Below are 14,928 nucleotides of genomic sequence, written 5' to 3'. Positions count from 1 at the left end.
CAAAATGCTTTCATATAGGGGAGGCGATGCTCACACCAGGAGGCCTATACTTTAAAAAAGAGCCATCTTGTTCTTTTAAAAACATGTCTAAATGGATACCAAATAAGATCATGCTGAGAATGTACGTCTTCAGATCCTAATACTAAAAGAAGCTTCCAGGGAACCCAGAAGCTCCAGTGATACTGCAACCCTTAGACCAGACTTCTCTTACAGCCTCTTGACATGCCATGTTCCCTAAAAGCTGATTTATATTCCCAAAGGCATGACTACTCTCCCTAAGCAAAGTTGTCATCCAAATACTTTTTCTGAAATCAAATATAGATGATGACATTTTATTTAAGCAATTAAACGCTATTAATTGCTTTGGTATTCACAGGAACAATAATAATTAGCTCATCTGAATATAAGACATCCTTTCCCTGAAACACATGGATTGCCAGGCAAATTCCTAATCAGATTTGATAAAGAAGCAGATGAAATCTCCTGGGTCAAGTCTCACGTTTTTGCTTATGAAATTAAAGTGAGATAACTTTGAAATATAAATCCCCTTGAAAATCTGCAGATTTTCCTTTGGATAAAAAAGGCAGGCATCTTGGTTTAATTGGTAAAAACAACATTGTTTGCATTGAAGTTTGGGCAAGAGAACCTAACTTATGAGGCTAAGATGGATGTGTCATCCCATTTGTTTGTTTCATACCATTTGCCTACTTTGTCTTTGGAAATCTGACAAATGTTGAATATAAGTGATATTTAATTAGTCATTTAATTTAATTATTCAGGTTCAACCCCTACTTTTCAGCTCAGTGGGAGTTATCCTCTGGGAAGCAGGCATTAGTGGAAAACCCTCATGAAGAAGACATTCTGCTTTGTGTCTCTACTGTGATCCCGTTAGCGTAGGAGAAAATATAAGCAGATTCACTGGCATTGGGGGAAAAAACATAGCAGGATTCTTGGGACAAGATAATTCTGGGAGTTGAAATCCACACATCTTAAAGTTGAGGAGGGTGAGAAACACTGTTCTAATGGCTCCCACCCTACTGGTATTTCAAAGAGCCTTAAAGACCTGGCTCTTCGCCCAGGCCTTTGGAGAGAATGACTGATACCTCTTTCTTCCTTTCTGTTCCCCTCTGGGTTTATATTCTTTGCCTTCGTTGTTCTTTTGTCTTGTGGTGTTTTTGTGATGTTTTTGTTTTGTTCTTTGTTTTTAAATATTTTAACAGTTGTAAACTGCCCAGAGTCACTGGGGGTTGGGTGGCATATAAATTCAATAAATAATAACAATATTATATTAATTATTACTATATTAATAATTATTCCCTCTTTGGAAATGGATGGATTCTCTCATCTCTCTGGTTGCCTCTGCCTCATGGAGAAATATCACTTTGAATGCCAAAAGGCTGGATTTTATAGTGGTATTACCATAGTAGAAGCAGCACTAGTAACAAATGTAGTATCTTTGCTAACAATATCCCAGTTAGGCATTCAGATATGCCTTAGGCCAAGATGCTAGGAACCAGAAGAGCCATATATTCACTCCTGAGCATATTTAGACCTCATTAGGCTAGTTGTTTTTGTAAGTATCTGATGAGCAAGTCTGCAAACCCTGGACTTCTCCTGAATAACCTGATGCCCTCACTTCCCTCCACCCCGCCCCCCCAGTAGCATCTTTTTGGCTCCAATCCTGCTGATATTTACCCCCTGAGTTGGCTGTTAGAGTTGCTATTGTTTAATTATTTACTTACTTGGGGCCTGACACCTCTCTGCATCTATTTTCTTCTGCTATACTCTTTATTTTTCCCCCCTACGTCATTAATGTATTAAAGTCACAGTATCTTTATACTATTATGTAGTGACCAATATTCCTATTAACTTTTTAGAAAAAGAGTTGCTGTACATTAGAGGCCAATGTCCAGAAAAATGGCCAGACTTCGATTTGCTAGAAAGCAGGAGCGAACACCTCGTTATGCTAATATTGCATGCTAGAGGTTTGTCGTACACTGTTCTGATGCATCCATTCCTGGGCATTATTGGATATAGAATGACTGTGCAAGGTGAGCCTTTGATGTGACACACAATGGCACTTCATTTGCTCCCATCAGTGTTACATGCAATTGCTACAGCAAACTGCTAAACTCAGCCCTGCCACTGGTTATACTGTAGCTGCTCTTCAGATAAATAGAGTTAAATCTCTGGGGCAGTTAATCTGACACTTTTCATGAAAACTAAATTCACACCATAAAGAGGCAAACAGGAAAAATAACCCAGCCTGATTTTAAAAAATGATGCTGAGTTGTACAGAGCTGTAAGAAAGTAATAAAATTGGGGAAGCAGCTCTATTTTCAGAACTGCTGAAAAGATGTCAGACGAGCACACTAAACAAAACTAATTTATTCTGCTGGTGTTTGCAGATGGACAAAGGCATTCTGAAAGGAAGCCCGTTTAAATTTAGTGGTAAGCTTGCAAGGTCCTTGTGAAATTGGAAAACAAAGGGAGTGGTCTGGCTTTTGCAAATAGTAGCAGAGATGGATATGGATGTGTGTCTTTGTGTATGTATACACACACACACACACAATTCTTGTTATGTGTGCAATAATTGTGTTTCTGTATCAGTCACCTCCTTAATAAGACGCAACAATCATTGCTACATGGAGCTTTACTTCTTCAGTCAATAAAATTAGAAGAGACAGGCAGTGTTTTAAGGCACTTGGTACAATTTACTTTGACATAATACGGCCTTTCTGGAAGACTGTGGATAAAAATACAAGTCCTACAATAAATTCCCATTTTACTTTAGTAAGTTGCCTCTGCTGCTTTTCACATTACTGGTTTTGGAAACTTTAACCCAGAAGAAATGTGTGTCAGCATTACAGCACAGGATTCCAGTTATCATTGTATGTGATTTTGGTTCATTCCTTTCTCTGTTGTTCATCTCAGTATACTCCAATTAGATTTTCTTTCTCATGTATTTATTTATTCATCAATTTTTTATCGTATATATTAAACTCAGCATGTATCTTTTTCATCTGCTACTGTACATGGGTGCCACAATGTGTTAAGCTCAAAAATAGTACTCATTTTTTTAAGACGGGTTGTACTGTTTTTGAGCATTAATTTGGTCTCAGAAGTTTGACAATCCCAGCTGAATGACATACACCACATACTCATGAAATAAACAGCACATCAGGCATTTGCTGTGAAACATGATTTAAAACAGTGGCTCTCTACCAGTGAAACACGAACCACAGATGAACCTCAGAAGTAGTCAGTTAATTAAAAATTAAGTCTTTAAACCATAACATACATCATAATTATACAGTGACAGAATACTTGTGAACAGATAACACTTTTGTAAAAAGTGAGCTTTTTGTTTCTATTGCAGGGTATAAAGTGAATAGTGGGACTTAAGATATGAAAGTGGAGAACACTGATTTAAAAGATTTGAGGCAAAGTTTATCATTGTCTTCTGCTCTATTGGCATTATTATCTTCACCCACTTTCTCCATACCAGCACATTGCCAAACTACTTTATAAAACATAGAAAGCTACTTAGGGCAATGTCAGGCTATTTCTCTGGCTGGCAATAGCTCTCCAGCGTCACAAAGCATCACATTTTATTTACTTCTTTTTTACTGGATATGCCAGGGGTTGAACTTGGAATTTTCTACATATAATTTTCTACTACTGAGCTATTGCCCTTTTGGACATTCCTGGGGTTAACAGACTATCTACTCATCACAGTTATCCTGTAACAAACTCCATACTGCCAAGTCTGGGCAACAGCTACAGATGAGGGAACAAAAGCTGCTGGGTTTTTATTCTTACTTGCAATAACTTTCATCTTCAAGTACGGCTTCAAAAGAACAAAAGATTGCAACCTTACTAGCATTACTACCAGGACTACTGCTTATAATAAGGATAGAGAATTAGAAGCTTAAAAGCATATCCTGCACTGAATATATCCCTGATTTCTAGAATCCCCACATCTACCGCATGCAGTTAGGCACCTTTGCAACACTTTTCTAACCTGAGACCTAGGAAAGCATATTCTTTAGTTGAGCTGTTCATTGCTTTAGAAATAATTCAGAAAAGATATTTAGATCATGCAGGAATTCAAATGTAACTGTGCAGATCTTTAAAGCAGCTGCATCTTTTCCTGGGCTCATGCAGCTATCTTGTGCTTCTGAGAAGAGATGTAGTTGCCTTAAAGAGTTGCAGGCAGGTGGTACATTTGTTCTTGTCAGCCCTCCTAAGCATCTATTTGGAATCAGATCTGAAACACTGCCCACCCCCATTCTTTAGTTCCCCTTTCCTGAAAACAGTAATACTTATGGAACTGTCTCTCCCCCTGTCTCTCCCCAGTGGTGTCTACCCATCCTGTCAGGTCCAGTAGGAGAGGCATGCTCTGGGTCCTGTCTCCTAGGGAGCTACATCTGGCGGGACCCAGGAAGAGCCTTTTCTGCCATGGAGCCCCCCCTCTGAAATATCATTCCTCCTGAGATTATGCTTGCCCCAACTCTGCTAGCCTTTTTCAAGACATTAAAAATCTGGCTTTGCCATCTAGCCCGGGGCACTGATAATATGGGTGAGCCCATCTTATGGCTGATTTGAATGTGGCACGTTGTGAATGTTCTCAGCAGCTATTCTATGCTCTTGGTGTTAACTGTGATTGTTTTATCCTGTTTTTGTTTTGCTTTTACTTGTTAGCCGCCCAGAGTGGATGGTCCCAGAAACGTATGAAAGAGAGAGAGAGAGAGAGAGAGAGAGAGAAAACAAACTTAGTCTAATTCTTGTCTCTATTAGGCCTGACAGCTACCCAGCAGTGGGCATGATGATGTAAGAGAAAAATAGCATATATCTGAGAATAGGATGCCTGAAGGAAGGGCTCTGTCAAAGGCTGTGGTAAGTGCATTTCATACTGAGGAAGAGGAGTTAAACTGGCCTTTATTTGAATCTCAACCCATGAGGGAATGTGCCAATTGGTAAAGCCAATGTTGCTGGCCCTTCAACCCTTGCTCGTTGAAAAGTACAGATTTACTGTTAAAAATATGTTGATGCTCCTATTGATATCATTCACTTGTTGCCAAAACTCATGCTCCCATTGACCAATATCACATGTGAAATTTGTGTTAGGCAGTGCCTAGAATATTTCTTATTGGCTGCTCTCTGTCCATAACCCTAGCAACAAAGAAGCATATACTTGCTATCTTGAATCCAGTATCTATCTTATGAAGAGTGCATAGTACTGGGTGCTGAAGACCAAGCTTCTTTATTCCGATCGAACTTCCAGATTCCTTGTGTGGTCTTAGCAGTTGTTGTGTGTGCTTGCCTGTCTGCAGTCGTCAAGTACACAGAGCAGCACGGTACAGATTTCATCCTTAAAATATAACACCCACCACACTATTTCCTTTTGGAGTAAGCAGTGTGGTGCAAAAGGTGTTAGAAACCCACAAGAATAAACAAAAGAAATTATAGATATGAAATAAAAAAGAAAGAAAACATAACTACTGGAATTCTAGTTTACATCATTCACTCTGTTTCTCCATATATTTCTATCTTTGCAAACCATTCTTTCCTCCACCATATTTATATACCACTCCATACATTGCTTTTTGCTCTTTAACCTTCTTGAACTTTTTTTAAAGGATCTCATAAATTTCATTGAATTGGCATCATCAGATGGGCCCATCTATATTGATCTCAACCAAAACAGTTGCTAGTAAGACAGTGAAGGTATAGTTACCAGTCGTAGTCATATCCATGCCATATGCAGCATTTCCCTGCTAACTGTAGTAACAGTGTTTTGGCACAATTTTGGCAAGTAGCCACAAGTGCAGCCAAAATCCATTTGTCTTCCAAGCATGCTCATTCCATACTAAGCAAACTAGGGCTTGCTTTGCAAGCCAACATACTGTTGCCCCATCTCACCAACTAGGAGGTATATGCTATGTATTGACACACTCAAGATTCAATAGAAACAAAGAACATCACAATTAGAACAGAAACAAAAATCTTATTTTCTTTGTTTCTCAAGGGACCCGATAGGTAATAAATCACGGCAATGGAGCAGCTGTAGGGGTGATTGTTTTCAATTAAAAGAAAATAGACCTTGCCTCTCCTTGTCTAAATATATATCTATGAACACATTAAATAATCAGGTTAGAACTCCTACTTCCATACAGAGAAAAAAAAAAAAAGGAAAGGTATCCATGAATATAAAATAGAGGGATGAAACATTTTATGTACAACAATATCTTAAATCAGATATTTATTAGCAACAAATTGCAATGTAAACATATCTAATCAATCTTATGCATGCTTACTCAGAAGTAAAAGGATTTTTTAAAGAAATGTTTTAAAATAAAATAGATATAAATACATCACTAGAAATACAAGTGGACTTACTCCAAAGTAAATAGAAATGCAGCCCAAATCTACATACTCTCATGGATACTATCAACTTGCAATGCTAATAAGTTAAACACATGAAGAAAACCACCCAATTCAACAGATGCTCTTGAGAGCCCTGCCAATTTTTGTAGTTCCTCACGTTATTTCGATATATTTTTCCCTGAAGATGACTATTCTAATTTTCTTTGGATAGGTTTTATGCAAATATTAGACCCCCCCTTCTCTTTCATGATCTATCAGACTATAATACTGAACATTTTCTAAAACCTACAATCAGTACTTTACTGAATTTAGTGCCTTTACTTATATGATTTAAAAAGAATTTACAAGGTATTAGTCACAAAATGGCACTAGAGTTCTTTGTAGTTTAATGTCAAAAAACTCATTTCTTTTGAAGTCGTTGGATCAACTACATTTGATATTAGGCACTTGAATGGACCTGGATATATGACACCTGTAAAAGTATTTTTAAATGTTTCTTCTTACAGTGCACCCCCCCTCAAAAAAAAGAAGAAGATCATAATGAAGTTACTGTTTGTTCCAGGAGAGAAGCTTTCATCCTAGAATACCACAGATTTATACATAGGAATACATTTGCTTCTTTTGAACAGGAACAAACAGACAATCTGTGCTGAGTGGTAACTGTATGCATATGCATTTCATATGTTAGTCGTCTATTTTCTTTTATCAAGACCTAAAGATACCATTTTTAAAATTCTTGCTTCTTTCTTACTGTAGAATGAAAAGGTACAAGGCTTATCTGTTAACATTCTTAATAAAAAACCTATCTGGAGATTTTTATATTGATTGTATTTTTGACAGTATGCACTTTAATCCAATTGCTGGGAATATATTTTTCCCTGCCATACGTGTTAAATCCAACAAACCTTAGACTCTTCAATAAACATCTAAAGGCCAATCATTCTGTCTTCCCTTGCCTCAAAGCAAACTTAGTGTGTTAAATCTTAACTTGGTCGATCTCCTTGGATTACAATTTATAAGAACAATGTACAGTATTTAAGTCATTCACTCAACTTCTCTGGAATAATTAACTACAATTTAGCACAGTCTTAGAATACCATCTATAGAAGTTTTGAATTCTACTTTATTTAATGAATCACTTATATCACTTTTGACATTTTACATATTAAACGTTGATTGTATTGAAAGACCGACAATAGCATTTATAAGTTTAATTTATGCTGCATGCATCATTAGTGCATAAAGGTTCTGACTGACCTCAGAAGACTGAGATAAAGATTTGAACACAGGAAAAAACGTCACACAACATAAGATGGAGTCCATCAAACCCTTTGGATTTTTTTTCTAAAGGTTTTTGTTGGGGGAAACAACCCTTCACCCCTCTTTGTTCTAGAGAATCCCATTGAGTTAAATGATTTGCGTTAACTCAGTAGTTAATTCTTGGTCTTGCAGTATTAAAGATTTTCTATTCAGAATCTTCTTTCAAATATAACATTTACTCCCTCACTTCTGTGGGTGTATTAGAAAGAGGAACTACTGGGGAGAAATATATGGAGGGAGAAATCAAAGCAGCTTCTTCTAAGAGAGCAAGCATTGTCCAGTATACACAGTCTGGTATCAGGATGCAGTAGAATACAAGAATGGAGAAATCCACATCCATAATTGTGCAGTAGTTATAATTGTACTGATTAGTGTCCATAACTATGCCATCCTATAGCTGGGCAATAGAAGGATGGGAAAGAAAGCAGACTGACAGGTTGGAGTGCAATTGTTTATCCTTGCTTCTCCAACTAGAGTACCACCGATGAGTCAGTGGCTTCTGCAGGTATCAAAACAGAGCAGATTGTGGTTGCAGCATCATGATCATAGTCCTGCCCCTTCATATACTGTATGTGTGCAACTTCAATGTATATACAAAAAAGACAGGGTGTCATTGCAATGTCACAAGTGCCAATATACCTGTTTTGACCTCTCCCCCCCAGATGCCACTGTACAAGAAGTTACCGCTTACTAGATAACTGTAATTACTTCAAGTGAGACTATTTTTGTCCACATAATTTTACTCTAAATTGGGAAGAACAGTTTTGTTTTCTATCTTTAATGCAATGAGGGGAAGGTGTCTTAAATTTAGGACCACTTTCCTTCAGGTATATATTGGTACACAAAACATACCATTTGTAAGATTACAGTTACAACTGCAGCAAAGCTTCAATGACTGTGCAGGCATAACTTTGGGTTTTTCAGACACAGGGATAAGGCAAATGCAAGATTGTGTGCTTTATCCCACCTACCTGCACCCAAAAGGAAGTCACTTGCATATAATCAAGTGTTTGCAAAGTTATTACATGTTATTACTATGTCTGAATTATGCACTCTTGTATGTAATGAGCTCTTTTCCAAACTGATTTGGTGGTGCTTTAAGGAAGAAATCATGATGTAGGCAGTGACAATTTCCTTTTTCCCAAACTTGCAGATGTTTTCAGGATTCCAAAGCTACATGGTCAGGTTCACAAATCCTAATGGTGCAACCAGTTCACATAATGAACATCTGCATTACAGCCTAATGGGTACATCTGGTAGTGAATACACAATGTACAGATCTGTCATATGTCCCTAAAGATTCTCTAATGCTAGGACAGACATCTCTGCTCACAGACAAATTTCCTTAAGCCAAACTGGGTCAGTCCGGCTTGAGGGAACTTGTCTCTGAATGTTTAGGGTTATGGATTTGCCCTTTATCTGTTATGCATTTACTATGGGGAAATAGAAGTAACACAAACAAAAATAGCAACACAAATTGTTGATATTTTTAGATATCTACTCAAAGTTGCTGAAAGCTAAACATTTATGTAGAAGCGAGTTTACAAGACTGCATAGTGGCTTAGAGTAAATGTGACTGTAACTGCAAGGATTATGGAAATAACTCATTCCCTATTTGTGTAGGGTAGTTGCAATCTGATTTCACAAAATCTTCCAAGAATACCTACATAATTAGCAAAGAAAGACTCAGACCACTTTGAGTGCTCCCTGAGTAGAAAGGCCGGATATAAATCAAATTAATACCAATACTAACAATAACTATTAGTTATTATATACCCCAGTGTTTTTCAAACTTGGCAACTTTAAGATGTGTGGGCTTCAACTCCCAGAAAGGGGAATTCTGGGAGTTGAAGTCCGCAGATCTCAAAGTTTGCGAAGTTTGAAAAACACTGGGCTATAGCATGGGAATAATTGGAAACATGCTTCTAGTTCTTCATTCCAAGACTCCAAACCCAAAGAAATATCTCCATTCATATGACACACTTATCCATTGGTTACTTTATTATTGTCTTGAGCAAAAAAACACACAATGATTTCAAACACTGAAGCATATTTTGGATGGAATCCTGCTCTCCACAGGCTTGGTCAGTTGCCCCTTCTTGCCCCCTCTCCCTAAAGGATCTGGACATAGTGTTGAAAATGCCATTGGCAAAAATACTTGACTCCGAAAGGTCCTAAGTGTAACACTAGGTACACTTTGCACACTTACTAGGAAGTAAGCCACTTTAAAATCAAGCAATACCAAGTTCTGAGTAAGCATACAGAAGTCATAAAGTTAAAGACTCGCTTGAATTGGGGTGACTTCTTGGAGAGCCCATGTAGTGGCTGGCAGTGATGGAAAAGCAATTCTGGTCTTTTTATTTGGACTTCCCAAATCTAATTTAAGAGTCCTGGGATTTCCCACCCGTCTCTCATCCAAGTACTAACCAAATCCAGCCCTGTTAAATTTTTCAATCAGCCAGAGCCATTAGACTGCAAATCCTACAGGTCACTGGGACTTCTGCAGTGACATTTCTCCAGAGGATAGGCTTTCTGGACCAGCGTTTTCCAACTTCAGCAACGTTAAGATGTGTGGACTTCAACTCCCAGAATTCCCCCCCCCCCATGCTGGCTAGGGAATTCTGGGAGTTGAAGTCCACACATCTTAATGTTGCTGAAGTTGGAAAATACTGGTCTAGACAAAGATGATAATAAGTCTGAAAATAAATTCAGAGCGGGTTAAAGTCGCCCTCATTTATTGAACATACCCGGAGAACGGACGGGCACACACCGCCCTTCGCTTTCTGACAGGCCGCTCATATTCCGCCCCATCTTTAATCCGGCGAAATGCCAGCCAAGCGCGACGCCGCTCCACCTGGGCCAGGCCTACGCGGGAGGCGGAGTTGCATAGGCGCTCCGAGGCCCCCTTCCGCGGGAGGGACACTCAGCCCGCGGTGGGAGGCGGCGGAGCAGCAGCGATCGTCTCTTCCGACGCCCTTGGTAAGAGCGAAACTAAGCGGGCGGCCGACTAACGGGGACGCGGCCTTCTTCCGAAACACCAGCGGAGAAGGCTTGAAGGTCCCGAGAAGCCTTGAAGAGCCCACGGCTTAGTGTCGCCGATCGGCCCCCGCTTCCTCGCCGCTTGGTAAGGCAGTGACTCCCCGAAAGTCCCTGGATCAAGGCCTTGGGCTTTTCGCGGCATGAAGTAGCTGAGTCAACGCAGTCGAGACCTTTCGACGTCGCGCAAGCAAGAAGTGTTTCGAAGTAATCGCTGGATTGTACTTTTCACTTCCCTTTTCTGTGCCTTTTAACTGCTGAATGCTTAATCTGAATTAATGAAAATCCTGAATTCTGGGTTTGCAAATCAAAATCATAATGTCTTATCTTACTTATAAGTTATATAAGTTATCTGACTAAGAGTTCTTACATATACTTGATGTATCTATATCAAATTTATCATTGACATTTCTGCTGTACCTCAAAAAGAGTGGGGAGTTAATTTTCAGGACTTTGCCTACTGTTTTCCAAGTGGGTGATGAAAATACGTTCCTATTAGTAACTCACACTGAATACTTTGTTGCTTTTTATGGAGCCAGTGTTGACTCCTGGCAACTGCCGGTGCAATTTTCTTGGCAAGATTTTGGAAGGGGCTTGCCACTGCCTCCTTCCTAGGGCTGAGAGAAAGTGACTGGCACAAGGTCATCCAGATGGCTTTGTGGCTAAGGCTGGACTATAATGCTCCGTCTCCCACTTTCTAGCCTGATGCCTTAACCACTACACCAAACTGGCTCTTGCTTTTAATTTACAAATGGGGTAAATACAGATCAACTTTTGCAAAGTGGTAATTTATGGTGGACAAATCTGAGCTGCAAATATCTCTAGACGGCTAAGCAGCAGCAAAGAGACATAAAAAACTTCATGTTTCTCGAAACATCTTGCAGTTCTAGTGCACTAATATTCAGAAAATGCAGGGAGCAGCCAACTAAATGCATATCCCTCCCTACATGTTCATTTTAAGAGCATGGGAGTTCACATTTTTGGCAAATTACAAGGTAATGATTGTAGGTGCCTTTGTGAATGTCCTATCCTCCCCATTTTTGAAGGCCATACTTAACTAAATGTTATACTGGAAATTTTAATCCAAAATGAGTATTTATTTACTGCTTGAATTATTCTATATATCCTACACTGTAATAACAACTCATAGTGTGAACATCTGGTCAAGCAGTGGTGTCTGCAGGGTTGGGGGATCAAAAAAGGAAACATGATGGATGCAGTGTCTGCCATCTTGACTTTTTTACCCTCCTGTCATGAAAAACACTGCTGTGCTCAAGAATATTCTCCAGTAGAAATCTAGTGGTAAGAGACTAGGGACAAGGGGACCTCCAGCCCAGCAAAATCCCATTTTTAGATATTTATTCTTGTCTTTCCTATTTGAACTTTTTTTTTTTAATTGCTTGTGCAAGATCACAGTTCCAGTTACCTCATCTTACACAGTATTCACAGTTGGTAACTACACTAGTGTCAGTTTTCTGAATTAGTACTTTTGTTGGTACTTAGTTTATCACTTGAATGCTTCAGTCATTGACCCATTCTTGCAAACCACCTGTGTCTTACCACTTACCTCTTACTGCTTGGAGATTTCTACTGAATAATATTTTTGACCACTGCAGTGTTTATGGGAGAGAAAGAGGAAGGATAGAGTTAAAAACAGCAAGATAGTAGATACTGCATCTGCCATCTCAACGTTTTTTTTGACAGCTTGGGAGGAAGAATGCTGAGGTAGCAGGTGGGTTTTTATCAACTCACTGTTGGCCCCTAAGGGTGAGGTGGTGAGTGGGTCTTCCCACCTAACTTAATGTACAGCGAGCCTAACTAACATGAAGCTGTTTGATGAACCACCCTTTGCGAATCACTGTTCTAACCTTTTTCTGCCATCTCATGGTTGTCCAGATTTTTGCAGCTCAGATATAGTAATCCTAGTGGAATGCTACTTAGTAAAATGGCAGGCTGTTTAGTATATCAAGTGAGAAATGAAGCATTTATTAGGTTTTACAGAACTGATAAAAAATCTGGAGGAACAGTGAGTGGTAGAAGATTGCACATAATTTGCCAAGGTAATACATGTGGGTATAAGTACATTGGTAAGCTGCCATTTGGCAAATTATCTTGTATTGCTCCGCTGCTTCTTACATATTAATTTTTGCTGCTGCATTGTTTGTCTTCTGACACATTCATTGCATTTTATCTCTATTACTACTATGTAATATGGCTGTGTTGGTTTGTGATCGAATTTGATAAACACATACATATTTGATAGATAAATAAATAAATGAATAAATCTGAGTGATCCTGGAGTGAGGATAGGGCTGCTAGATCTAAGCTGAAAGAACCCGAATGACCACAATATATATTACTTTGCTACTGCGTTTTGCAGGCCAAATCTAATGGTATTAGTGAAGCCTGCACAACCCTAATTATGTGAAAACGAATTATCTTGTAAACTAAGAGGAATTCGTGCAGACAGCTTTCATCACAAGACAACTTAATATTCAGCAGCAGGAAATGTTTAGATAGGTTTATTGGCAGTGGCAGATGATGGAAGGAAGGCAAGGGAGGGAAGATGCTTGAAGGGGGGCAGGTGGGTCTGGGCACTGGGCATGTGGCAGAAGAGGAGAGGGGACATTGTCCACTGACCTTGTCCTGTTTGGTCTATAAAATCATTCTGGGGTTTCTGTTTTGGCCAAAATCCAAACAAGCAAAATGTCTAGGGTTTTGTTTCTCTACTGATCTCAATTGGTTCTGGCAGAACTTTTGAAATGTGATAGCTTATGTTACACTCAAAAGATATATTCCATTTCATACATAGTCCTACACAATGCTATGGTAAGAGAAGCTAATGGGAAAAGGAGCTTCAGATAGGTGGGAGTTCCTAAGAAAAGAAATACTATAAGCACAATTGCAAACAGTTTCCATGAAAAAGTGAAAAAGGGAGGATAGTGTAGGAAGCTATTGAGCTTAGTGAAGGACGTATCTAGGAGATGATACCAGATCAATAAGAAAGAGTATAGACAGGTAGTCTGGATTTGTAGAAGTAATATTGGCAAGCTAAATCTCAGAATGGGCTGAGGTTAACAAATGATGCTAACAGCAACGAAAAATTTCCTTTAGCTATGTTCTAAATAAAAGGAAAAGAAAAGAAGTACCTGCTTAGTGAGGATTGCAAAATGTGAACAGGTAGCTAAGGAGGCACTGCTTTATAATGCTGCTGCTATTTCAATGTTTCTCAATCTCAGCAACTTTCAGATGTATGGACTTCAGCTCCCAGAATTCCCTAGCCAGCCATGCTAGCTGGGGAATCCTGGAAGCTGAAGTCCATACATCTTAAAGTTGCTGAGATTGAGAAAAACTGCACTATTTCCTGAGTGAATGGCTCCAGTTTCAATTGGTTTTGGAGGAAGAGAGGTTGAGTCCTTGGGTAGTACAGCATGAGACTGAAGGGGTGAAACAGACTGAGACTGAATCCCGGCAAGATGGAGTTAGTGTTGGCAGAGAAATTCTCTGAGTAGTTCAGCTATTGCTCTGGACAGGGCTGCGCTGCCTCTAAAAACCTTGTGTGTAGTTTGGCTGCTCTCTTGGATCCAGTGTCTTGCTGGAATAGCAAGTGAAAGCTATGCTGCCCAGAAGAACCTTTGGCCACATCCAGTAGTTATGCCCATTCCTGGAATAGAAAGTGTTGAAAACAGTGACTCAAGTTCTTGTCATCTTCCAGTTAGACTACTGCAACACACTCAATGTGGAGCTACCCTTCAAGGTAACCTAGAAGCTGCAGCTGGCCCGAAATGCAGCTGCTTGTTTGCTGATGAGCTCTAGCTGGTTGATCAGAACAACACCTCTGTTGCAAGAGCTGTATTGGTTGCCAGTAGGCTTCTGGGCCAAATTCAAGGTGTTGGTTGTAACATGTAAGATCCTTTTTGATTTGGGCCCTTCCTACTCTGGGGGCTGCCAGGTAGAATCTTCCTGATCCCCCAAGCAATCTAGCTGGGAGAGGAAGCTGTGGATGCCCATCCATAGAGACATCAAGCGGCCAGGATCTGGAGAATGGCATTCTTAATGGCACCCCTACCCATTTTGGCACAGCTTGTCCAAAAAGTTAGTCCCTACCCTTTTATCTTTTCAGAAGCCAGTTAAAAGTGTCTTCTTCCACAGGGCATTTGGTGAGGGAGATTTTAGGTGAAG

At 39.4% G+C, this 14,928-nt stretch overlaps 1 protein-coding gene across 3 annotated transcripts in view; it reads left to right on the top strand.

Moving 5' to 3' along the window:
• Positions 1–10,621: 10,621 nt before the first annotated feature.
• PTER (phosphotriesterase related) overlaps positions 10,622–14,928 on the top strand; it is a 32,769-nt gene continuing 28,462 nt past the window's right edge. The window contains exon 1 of one of the 3 annotated variants that reach the window (XM_063303568.1): positions 10,622–10,834. The gene's annotated coding sequence lies outside the window, so the exon portion shown is untranslated. Of the gene's footprint in view, positions 10,835–10,874; positions 10,954–14,928 lie in introns of those variants that run through there. The other 2 variants (XM_063303567.1, XM_063303571.1) reach the window with 2 other exon arrangements.

This window comes from Candoia aspera, chromosome 4 (assembly GCF_035149785.1).
Source record: "Candoia aspera isolate rCanAsp1 chromosome 4, rCanAsp1.hap2, whole genome shotgun sequence".
In the NCBI taxonomy this organism is placed as follows: Eukaryota; Metazoa; Chordata; class Lepidosauria; order Squamata; family Boidae; genus Candoia; species Candoia aspera.
This window is presented reverse-complemented; position numbering and strand designations above follow the sequence as displayed.